The sequence below is a fragment of the Oryctolagus cuniculus genome, chromosome 11 (genome assembly GCF_051225735.1).
Source record: "Oryctolagus cuniculus isolate XC-2025 breed Fujian yellow rabbit chromosome 11, ASM5122573v1, whole genome shotgun sequence".
Taxonomy (NCBI): domain Eukaryota; kingdom Metazoa; phylum Chordata; class Mammalia; order Lagomorpha; family Leporidae; genus Oryctolagus; species Oryctolagus cuniculus.
This window is the reverse complement of record NC_142877.1, coordinates 101,318,841-101,330,854: the sequence shown is the minus strand read 5'-3', so window position 1 is coordinate 101,330,854 and position 12,014 is coordinate 101,318,841. Positions and strand designations below refer to the sequence as shown.

General features: G+C 40.3%; 1 long non-coding RNA gene across 1 annotated transcript in view; it reads left to right on the top strand.

Annotated features, from left to right (window-relative positions):
• The window catches only part of LOC149123593 (uncharacterized), a 61,173-nt gene extending 53,149 nt beyond the window's left edge, over positions 1-8,024 (top strand). Inside the window, exon 2 of the long non-coding RNA XR_016216978.1 lies at positions 7,629-8,024. This is a non-coding gene — a long non-coding RNA (uncharacterized LOC149123593). The remainder of the gene's footprint in view (positions 1-7,628) is intronic.
• Positions 8,025-12,014: the final 3,990 nt, after the last annotated feature.

The window sequence follows — 12,014 nt, the reverse complement described above, 5'->3', positions numbered from 1 at the left end:
TTCAGGTTGCTGTTCTTCTGGTGGTACCTGCTGGTTATAGTTGGAGTCTTTTGATTTGTTGTTGTGTCCGTCTGCACAGGTTCCTGTAGAATAGGTTGTGGACCATTCTGATGATCACCCCTGGGTGCCACATGAGTGAATTTGGCAGACTAATCTGTAGGTGATAGAGGAAGAAATCTCCTAACAATGGTGCAAAGAACATATGTTGAAGAACATGAATTGGGGATTTTTAATAAAATGATCTTTTTTGCCTACTTTAATAGTAATACCTCATCCTATGTATTTGGTGCTTTATCATTTCCCAAGAACTTTCATATCCTTTCAACAAATATGTAGTAACAGGAAAATAAGTGCCAGATTCTGTTCCAGTTCTGAGCATACATTGACAGAAGCAGAGATGCTGCTCCCTTGGAGCTTATACAAGGGGCAGAGGATATATAAAATAAAGAAACAAGAATGTGCATTAAACACCAGAGAAAGGCAAGTGCTTCAGTAAAAAAAAATAAAGCACAGTAAGGATACTAGGGAATGAGGGGTGGGAGTGTTGCAATTTCACATTAATGGGCAGGAGAGGTCTAGTAGGAAGAGGTCTAACAGCTGAGAGGTCTGCATTGCAGAGAGGTGAATGCCAGGAGGAAATGAAGCACCTGGCTATCAGGGGGAGGAGAGTTCCAGGAAGAGAGAACAATAAGAACTGCAGTTGCTGTTCAAAGGGTAGAAAGAAGGCCAGTGTGGATGAAGTCGAGTGGGCAGTGGGGAGGAGCAGGAGGAGATGGGAATCCCAAAGTTAGCAACAGATGGAAAATGTGACTGACTCTGGGATTTACTTTGATTGAGTTGGGGAGCCACTGAGGGCTTTGAGAGAGGAGTGATGTGATTGTGAAAAAAGATCAGTTTGGGTGCTGTGCTGAGATGAGGCTAAGGGTTGAAGTCAGGAAATCAGTTCAAAGGCTGTTGTAATAATCCAGAAAAGAAATGTTAGCATTTAGTTAGCATCAGAGGTGTAGCATTGACAATGATGCAATCAATCACATTGTGGGTGTATTTTGAAGGATGAACCAATGGGATTTAGATTCCATGTGGGATATAGGAGAAAGAGAGGAAAAAAGAGATGGTTCCAAGGGTTTTGGCCTGAACAATTTTCCTTTTGAGATGGGAAATCTGAAGGAGAAGCAGGTTTGAAGTGAAACATCAGGAATTCCATTCAATTTTTTAGTGTAAGTTGCTCATAGATACTGTGTGTAGAGATTTGAGTTACATCATAGTGTGCAACAAATAACATGTTTGGTGTTATATCCTATCTGTCTTTGTCCAAAGGCCAGTGTTTAACATGATCATTGCTGTAATGTGATGCAATTGGGATGAAATAGCCCTTATCTGATTCTAAGACCAATATCCTACTGATGCAGAGTTCTAGGTATAAATCAGCATATAGAGGGAAGTCTCCAATAGTGTCAATTCCTAAAAGCTGTCTTTAAGCCATGTTTCTTCATGACCTTCTTTAAAGAGCAAGGGATGCACAAATCCAAAGCACAGGGTACATCCAAATAAGGTGACATCTTGGTGTGATCCTGGGAATCATTATCAAAGTCATGAAAAGAGCAAAGCATAGAAGCCAAAGTAACTCAGGTTATGTCTACTTCAAATTTCATCTTTTTAAAAGCTGTTTTTCTTCTTTATGTGTCTATAGAGTTAACAACAATTGAAATCTTTATGTATTCACTTGGTTTATTTTTTTGCTAACCTGTTATCTTTTCTTCCATTTTTATTATAAAAATTCTAACCATAGGGTATTGCTCAGTGAATGTTCGTATACTCATTTTCTAGTTTCTACAATGGACATTTTCCTATACTTGTTTTTTTTTTTTTCACTTAGCTGTCCCTCCCTCCCTCCCTCCCTCTCTTTATCCACCAATTCATCTTATTCTGATGCATTTCATAGTAAGTTGTAGCCTTCAGTACCTTTCACTCTTGAAGACTTGGAATGCATTTGGTTAACTAAGTTCCATGTCAAACTCTTTATGTTGTACACATGTGGGTCATTTGGTTTTCAGTGGCTCTCTTGTAAACAATATATAGTTGAATTTTGAATTTGCGTCTCATCTAAGACAATGCATCTTTTAAAGAGGAGCATAAGGCAGGCTTTTGGCGCAGCAGTTTAAACACCCTTATCCTATATCAGAGTGCTTGGGTTTAAGTCTTGACTCCACTTCTGATTCCAGCTTTCTGCTAATGTGCACCCTAGCAGGCTGCTGGTAATGGGTAAAGTACTTGGGTTCTTGCCACTGACATGGGAGTCATTCTGGCTCAGCTCTGCATGTTGAGGGCTTTTAGGGAATGATTCAGCAGATGGAATCTCTCTCTCTCTCTCTCCCCTCCCCCTTTAAAAAAATGCACAAGCAAGACTAAAGAGGAGCATATAACCCTATCACATTGATGGTGATCGCAGAATATCAGATCTTCTGTTGTTTTGTATTCTTTTGTATATGCTTCCTTGACATTTCTTATTTTTCTTTTCAATCTTTGATAACTTTTTCAAGTTTTCTTTGATCTTCTTCCTCCATCAAACATATTCTATTTTTTCAACTAGAAATTACCTTTCCTTTTTTTTTTTTTTTTTAAAGATTTATTTATTTATTTAAAAGGCAGAGTTATGGGCTGGTGTTTTGGCATAACTGATTAAGCTGCTGCCTGAGACACCAGCACTCTATATGGGCACCAGTTTGAATCCCAGCTGCTCTACTTCCAATTCAGCTCCCTAGTAATGTGCCTGGAAAAGCAGCAGAAGATGGCTCAAGTGCTTGGAATCTTATACCCATGTGGGAGACCTGGAGGAAGCTCCATTTGGGTAGTGAACCAGTGGAAGGAAGACACCTCTCTCTGTATCTCCGTTTCTCTCTCTGTAACTCTTTCAAATAAATAAATAAATACTTTTTTTAAATGTATAACTTTTTTTCATAAAGACAACTTTAGGAATATAATGTTTCTTCCCACCATACTCGCCCTCCCAGCCACACTCCTGCCCCTCTTCTTCCTCCTTCTCCTATTCCAATTCTTATTTTTTACTAAGATCTATTTTCAATTAACTTTATACATATACAATTAACTCTATACTAAGTAAAGAGTTCCACAAATTGTACGAAAAAAAAAAAGACCAAACTGTTCCTCAACAGTTGAGACAAGGACTATTAATCAACAAATCTTAAAAAAGAAAAAGGCAGAGTTACATAGAGAGGGAGACAGACAGATAGCTTCTATCTGCTAGTTCTCTCCCCAAATGGTCAGAAGAGCTGAGATTGGGCTGGGCCAAAGCCAGGAGACTGTAACTCCATCCAGGTCTCCCACACTCTGGCCATCTTCTGATACTTTCCCAGGTGCATTAACAGGGAGCTAGATCAAAAGTGGAGCAGTCAGAACTTGAACCAGTGGTCATATGGGATGCTGGTGTCATAGGCTGCTTCTTAACCTGCTCTGCCACATCAGCCCCACTTTACCTTAAATATTGAGTGTGAACTTCTTGATTCCAATCAAGACTAATATAGTTATTATTGTCTGTTTATTGTTATCTATTGCCTCTTCCCTTGTAAGACGAGATAATTTCAGCTCCTTTACTTTTCTTGGCTGTTGAACTATTTTAAGGTTTGGTCCACGAAATTACAAACCCAGAGCTTGTCAAGCTCTCACCCTGAAAGAGGGGGATATTGAGACCCTGAGAAAGAAAAAGATTGTCTTCTTAAGAGTTCTGACTTCTGACAGGAAGAATCTGAGAGCTCACCCAGACACATGACACCAGTCTTCCCTCTCCTTCAGTTTGGACAACATTCAATGACACTTAAAGCTCCCAGACAGATGAGAAAATACGCTAGATTTAGAGGCTTAAATAAAATGGATTTCTCAATTCATTGTAGAAGTTTAAAAGCTATCCAGGAGAAATACTTTCATTTCCAATATAAAAAAATTTTAGCCTATATTCTATTAATCTTTATGTCTACAACAGAAAGCTTTTTGCTTAATAATATCCCCTCAAATATTTGAAGACTATACTTAAGTCCCCCAAAGACTTCTTTTCTCAGGAATAAATAATGTAAATTCTTTTAAACTTTTCTCACAAATTCTTCTTTCCATTTAAAAAGTTAATCTTTAGAACTCTCTGTGAACTTCCAGTTTTTCTAGTTTGCTTCTAACATATGAAGCCAGAAAAGGAAAAAGTACTATTATGCTGGTTATAAAGCTCTCACTAGCTTGTGAGTTCTTTGAGGGCAGGAACTATTTCTTACTCAACTTTGCACTCCTAGACTAGGGGTCAGCAAACCATTTTTTTTTTCTTAGAAGAGTCAGATAATCAATATTGTAGGCTCTGTACGCCAAGAGATAGTATCCTCTGTTCTTTGAGCAACTCCTTTCTAAAAGGTTAATATTCTTTCTTATACTTTATTTATTTATTTTTGACAGGCAGAGTGGACAGTGAGAGAGAGAGAGACAGAGAGAAAGGTCTTTCTTTTCCATTGGTTCACCCCCCAATGGCCGCTGCGGCTGGCGCACTGCGCTGATCTGAAGCCAGGAGCCAGGTGCTTCTCCTGGTCTTCCATCCGGGTGCAGGGTCCAAGCACTTGGGCCACAGCAGAGAGCTGGAGTGGAAGAGGAGCAACGGGACAGAATCCAGCACCCTGACTGGGACTAGAACCTGGGGTGCTGGCGCCACAGGCGGAGGATTAACCTATTGAGCCACGGCACCAGCCTCTTATACTTCATATTAAAAACATTCAAATCATTCTTAGCTCAAAGGTGTTGTCAAAATAGGCAGTTTGGCTTGTGGGCTATTGTTCGTTGTTCTACCCTAGACCAGTGTAATACATGGCACACACTAGGTATTCAATAAGGTGTGTTGAATAAGAATGCATATGCATGCATCTATGAAGATCATTTCATGGTTTCTGTCTTTTTACATTCTTGCTTAACACTTCTATTCATGAGATGACTCAATGAGCTTGTCCACTGAGATCTCCAGATCATTCTCTGACACCCATGGCCAGTGCTTTCATGTGCTGTTTGTACTTGGGTGGTTTTACTGTTCCTCCCTTAATCTAAGATGCTGGAGGGGCTCTCTACTAACCCTCATTTGCAATGTCTTTGAACATTATCTTTACTTTAGGAAGACTTTTTGGACTTTTGTTTTTTCAGTGTGTTCAAAAGTCACCCTAGTTAGAAGTCTCTGTGGGGGGCTGGCGCCATGGTGCACTAGGTTAATCCTCTGCCTGTGGTGCTGGCATCCCATATGGGCGCTGGTTCTAGTCCCGTCTGCTCCTCTTCCAGTCCAGCTCATTGCTATGGCCTGGGAAAGCAGTGGAGGATGGCCCAAGTGCTTGGCCCCTGCATCTGCTTGGGAGACCCGGAAGAAGCTCCTGGCTCCTGGCTTGGATCAGCGCAACTCCGGCTGTTGCGGCCATTTGGGGAGTGAACCAACGGAAGGAATACCTTTCTCTCCATCTCTCTCTCTCACTGTCTGTAACTCTACCTGTCAAATAAATAAATAAAAATATAAAAAAAATCTAAAAAAAAAGTCGCTGTGAATCTAACAAGCAAGTCCAGACAGTTGATAAAACCAAAATGTTGGATCCCATTCAACTGCCTGAATGGAGGTCCCAAACTTGATCATTCTTAGGACGTATACTTGCCCTGCAATTTTGGGGAGCTCATTTATATTTATTGCCCTGGAACAAATTGGAAGGAAGGAGACAGGCTCAAGGAGAACGCTGACATTAATCACAAAAGAACAAGCTCCTCCTTTTTTCTCCTTAGTCTTTGGGCCTGTAGAGAACACTGTCACAGCCCAAGGGAATGTGGAATTCTGTATCAGTTGGAAGAATTCTATTTAGAGCTAAATTTGTATGAAGCAACCTTGAGCAGCTCAGCTCAATGGCATCAGGGGAGGTGAACTGCTTTACAGAATGCCCAGAGGCTGATCCTGAGATTGAGCATATCATTCCCACCACTGTGTCTATTGCACCCTCAGTTTCAGTTGAACAGAGTTTTAGGTCCAGATGCCTTTCTGATTGAAGTCTCCTATTTATTGGTAATGACCTTGTGAAGGATTTTCTCTACCAGAGTCCTGTGGATCCACCTCTAAACTGCTAGTGGATCAACACATAGCCCCATTTCTCTAGTCCTCAGCATCCTACCTTGGTACCATTAAATTTAGCTGGAAGTGATGTCAAGGCTGATGGGAAACAAGGTGGGGAGCAGTTTTTTCCTCCAAGATTCTGACTAGCTATTAGATGGTTATAACTTTTAATCCAAAAGAACTGGGAAAATCTTTACCCTGATTCCCCTGTGGTGAAATATGTTGCCCAAGCCCATTATATCCACTCCTTGTTTCTCTTCTCCTCCTATCCTTCCACTCCTTGTTGCTCTAATGGCCATGATTGCTACCATTTAAAACTCCTGGAAAGCTGCATTTATTTACAATGGCTTCCTTTTTAACCAGCTGGGGGAAGTTGCAAAATAGCCTACCCAGTGGCAGATCAATCTTTAACATTTCTTTCAAATGTTGAAGTAAAGAAAATGATGACAATTTTAAGGCTCTATTAGGTGGAAATGATCTATGAGGGCTGGCGGACAGCTGAAGGTCACAAATCAGGCACTGCCTTTGGCTCAGTGGTGCAGAAGGAGTGTCGAAGGCCCTGGGAAGTGTGTTCCTGAGTTTTATGAGTGCCCAAGTTTGAATTTATCAATGTTGCCTGGGATTTGCTGTAATGAGCCTCTTCATTCTTCTCATAAAACAAACCAGTGTCTGATTAAAGCTGACTGGCCTTCTTTAGATAGTGAAATGAATTCATTTTGAATTTAGGGAAAATATCATGTCTTTGTCTGGCTACTCTGATAAATAGCCTCATTTTCCTCTGGGGATCATATTTATTCTCCACCTGGTTAAAAGAACAATATTGATGACATTGAATTTGCATAATTTCCATCCTCAGTGTTTGGAGAGCTTCTTTAATGGTGTTTTGGATTTTGGATGTGCTTTCTCTTCTACTACTTTTGTCTGAATTTTTTCTTTACGACATGGATGATCTCAGTTATGCAGTAGTAGCAAACCCAGTTCAAAATCTCAGTGACTGAAGACAACAAAGGTTTATTTCATTTTCTCGTGCCCATGTGCTTGTCTCTCAGAGACCCCACTATCTAGCACAGAGGTTGGCAAACTTCTCTTCAAGGGTCACATGGTCAATATTTTAGATTTTCTTGGATACACATCCTCTGTGCAGTGATTTAAATCTGCTGTTGTATAATGAAAACAGCCACAGAGAAGCTGTAAAGGGATGGGGATGGCTGTATCCCAATAAAAGTTTATTTATAAAAAATAGTCATGTGCTGGATTTGGTCCACAGAGACTGGAGTTTGCTCACCTTATGGTAGGAAGGGGAAAGACTTATGTTGAATTTTACATTGGCTCCTTAAGGCTTAACTGCCATGCATATTTTGTTGGCCACAGCCAGCCATGTGGCCACATCTAACTTCGTGGAGGTATATATAAGAAATGCAGTCTTGACTTGTGCTTGGGAGGAGGAGAACTGGAAATATCAGTAAACAGAGCCAGTGATGACATATCCTTCCCTATTCTTTTAAAGAAGTCTTGTAGAGGCCAGCACTGTGGCGTAGCAGGTAAAGTCCTGTCTGCAGTGGAGGCATCACATATGGGCACTGGTTCGAGTCCTGGCTGCTCCACTTCCAATCCAGCTCTCTGCTATGGCCTGGGAAAGAAGTAGAAGATGGCCCAAGCCCTTGGGCCCCTGCACCTGAGTGGGAGACTTGGAAGAAGCTACTGGTTCCTGGCTTCAGATTGGCGTAGCTCCTGCCATTGTCCCCATCAGGGGAGTGAACCAGCAGATGGAATCCCCACCCCCGCCTCTCTCTCTCTTTGTCTCTCTATTTGTCTCTGTCTCTGTCTCTGTCTCTCTTCCTCTGCCTCTCTGTAACTCTGCCTTTCAAATAAAAATAAATAAATCTTTTTTTTTTTTTTAAAAGAAGTCTTGTATTTCTGGACTGGCACTTCTTTAAAAAGCATACACCAGCTGCATTCTAAATGTTTCACCACTCATTTTATTTGATGGGAGCTGAAGAAATTTAGGAGATGGACAGTATCTAATTTTCATGAGTGATTCTAAATGTTAACTATGTGACATTTTATTACTCTAAGAACCAAGATTCTATTTGAGTCTGTACACCCATCTGGAGAGATTAAAATCATCCATCCAAATTATTTCAGGTGTTTTGATTTCTGATGACCATATCTTCCCCTTGGCTATATTTTTAAATTTATCAACATAGAAGTCCTGATCTCTCACTCTTTACTAGGGCTGGACTTAGTCATGGGTGGTCACTTTCTATGTTCCCAGGGAAGTTGCAGAACCAGCAGGCCCCATAACACAGGGCTTGTGAAGCCTTGTTTTGTCTTTTAGCATCTATTTATCTTTAAGCTTTTGCAAATTAGGAAAGGACTCTTCACTTCCTCCAAGAGAGGGCACTGTGTACCAAGTCTAGAATACTCAGTCACTTCTGCTAGAGGCACAAATTAAGGATTAATGAAACCTATATTCAAATCCTGAAACTATAGCACCTATCATAAAGCACAAACCAAAATACCACACTAGCAATGTACTCTATAAAAAGAGAAGAAATGAAATTTATTAACAGCTTGTACATTCCAGAAGGTACAAATGGCTCCATTAAGTCCCAAACATTTTTAGCAGATTCACTTCTTTTCTTACAAACTCAGGCTCTTCAAACCAAAGCCTACCCTGGTGTTGGCTACTCAGTTAAGGTCCTTGGTACCTTGGGGACCAAGATTGTGGGTTTGGTCGTGCTTAAAACAGACTAATTTGGCTGTTTCAGGCATCTTCTATAGGAAATTGAGTAACAACTTCAGATAAACAATGGAAAATGGAGGAAGAAAATATAAGGAAACACAATGGTGTCCTAAGCAAAAATGTAAGATGCCAGCATTTCTAATCATGGGAATATTTTGAACAGGTTTGTGGTTATAAACTTTGTTGTCCCATTCTCTTGGTTCCTTGTACCTAAGTATTTATCTCTCTCTGGTGTATTCTTTTTTTTTTTTTTTAAAAAAACTTTTATTTAATGCATATAAATTTCCAAAGTACGACTTATGGATTACAATGGCTTCCCCCCACCCATACCGTCCTTCCCATCCACAACCCTCCCCTTTCCCACTCCCTCTCCCCTTCCATTCACATCAAGATTCATTTTCGATTATCTTAATATACAGAAGATCAGCTTAGTATACATCAAGTATGGATTTCAACAGTTTGCTCCCACACAGAAACATAAAGTGAAAAATAATAGATGATTTTTTTTTAAATGATGATGAAATCAGAGCAGACCTATTGTCATGTTTAATCCCAGTGAGAGTCAAGTTGGGAGTTGATAATTTCTTTTTTTTTTACAGAGGATCAGTTTAGTATGCATTAAGTAAGGATTTCAACAGTTTGCACCCCCATAGAAACACGAAGTGAAATATATTGTTTGAGTACTCGTTATAGCATTAAATCTCAATGTACAGCACATTAAGGATAGAGATCCTACATGAGGAGTAAGTGCACAGTGACTCCTGTTGTTGACTTTACCAATTGACACTCCTGTCTATGGCATCAGTAATCTCCCTATGCTCCAGTCATGAGTTTCCAAGGCTATGGAAGCCCTCTGAGTTCTCCGATTCTTATCTGGTTTAGACAAGGTCATAGTCAAAGTGGAGGTTCTCTCCTCCCTTCAGAGAAAGGTACCTCCTTCTTTGATGACCTGTTCTTTCCACTGGGATCTCACTCGCAGAGATCTTTTGCTAGAGTGTCTTGGCTTTCCATGCCTGAAATACTCTCATGAGCTTTTCAGTCAGCTCCGAATGCCTTTAGGGCTGATTCTGAGGCCAGAGTGCTATTTAGGACATCTGCCATTCTATGAGTCTGCTGAGTATCTCACTTCCCATGTTGGATCACTCTCCCCTTTATTTACTCCATCGGTTAGCGTTAGCAGGTACTAGACTTGTCTATGTGCTCCCTTTGACTCCCAGTCCCTCCACCATCTCTCTGGTGTATTCTTAAGAGAACCATCCAGAAATCTTTCTCCCTCCTTTTTTAACTGCGGAATTCCACTTAGCTGCTAAGCTTTATCCTTGAACCCTGACTATGACTTCTGCTTTTCACAAGTTTGCAGATTGTTTGAATCTTTCCTGTACTTTTCCCCATAGTATTGCCATATAACCCTCTCTGGAATAAATTTACTCCCAGGTAGACTGGTATCAACCAAACATTTTAAAATATGAGGGATGACTCTCTAGTGGTGTTATTTTCTTACAGTGGGGTACTCATATCCTTATCCTGATTAATCATTTTTATTACATAGAGAACACATAACACATTCTTCATGGCCTATTAACTTTCTCCATAGGATTTTCCTTCTAACTATGTCCTTGGAAATCTTATCCTCTTTATCAGGTACCTGGTGTTGATAACATTAATAGCTCTGCATGTTTGAGGCACTGCACTGACTTTATGACAAACTATTATACAATAGCTCCATTTTACAGATGTGGAAACTGTGGGCTAAAGAAGTCAAGAAACTTGGCATAGTCACACAACCAGATAGTGGCAGGTGGTGCTGAACTGCTCTCAGTACACTGACTTCAGTCCTGCACTGGATTTTCCTGATGAAAAATTGCCTTTATAAAGAGACAAAGACCAGACCCTATATAAAACTAGAAGCCTATTAGACAGTCTGCAGCCACCAGTCCAAGGAATGGATCCATTATTTACAGTAACCAACCCAGGAGGTTAGCCTGTTGTTCTAGGTCAGACTTATAGTAAGTCAGACCACTGTCTCCAGCAACCAGTCCAGGAAACCAAACATTAACTCCTATAATAATCAGCCTCAGATGACCAAGATACTCCCTTAATTTTTGTTCCATTTCTAACTTAAGACCCACCAGGGAAATCCAAATACGTAAATATAACTAATCACATAGGATGCTTTGCTTCTGGTTAACTTGACTCCAGCTTCCCTAGGCCAACAAATTTCCCATTAGGGCATATGGAAGCCTGTCCTTTTCATGAAAGCATTCCCATTCCTCTGCCTTTCTTTGAGTCTCTGCCAAATGCAAGTGATAGTGGCCAACTCCATTGCTGTAATAAGCTCCAAATAATCTTTGCTTATTCTCATTCAGTTGGTCTTCATTTATTTCCACAATGGTCACCCTGTATTTTCCCTGTGTTGTGCTGATTCTCTTTCATATTCACCACTGATCTATTTTCCATGCTGATTTACATGGGTTTGTGTTTAATGAATCTTTTTAAAAAATTTGAGCTGACATTCCAGTTGCAGAGAATTCTCAGTCTCTTTATCTGAAATTGCTCATAGAGCAGACTTAAAGCACTGTGACTTCATCAAGTGATCCATTGTATTTCTATAGCTTTAGCTATTTCTATTCCAATTTGCTACTCTAGTGACCTGTCCTCTGGTTCTTTGAAAGGTCCACTTTGGTCATTGACTAATGCCTTCAGCTCTGCTGCTGCTGAAGAGGGAATTTTTAGACATTTGACAGATATTTCTGGGAAAGAAAACAACTTTAGTCCTTGGTATTTCAGATCTTCCTTACTGCTCAAAAAGTTTCTGTCTTGTGGCTGCTCCTCTGTTACATGAGCATAGGGTGTTCCTACCATCCTGCCAGAAGCTACCCCTGAAGCCCCCAGGATTAAAAACAGTCCACATGCTGCTTCCTTGGGGACATTTTATGTCTAATTAGTTCATTGTCTTCAAATAGCATGAGTGAAAAATGCACCTAGTGTAAGTCTGTTCAGGTGACATTTCATTTAGAATGTGGATTTTGTCCTAAATTGCCCTATTTGTCAGAGTTCATACTCCTTCACTTTGGATTGTGCAGAGCTAATTCTATCACATGGACACTTAATATGTGTCAGGAATTGTGACAGGGAATAAGAAAACAA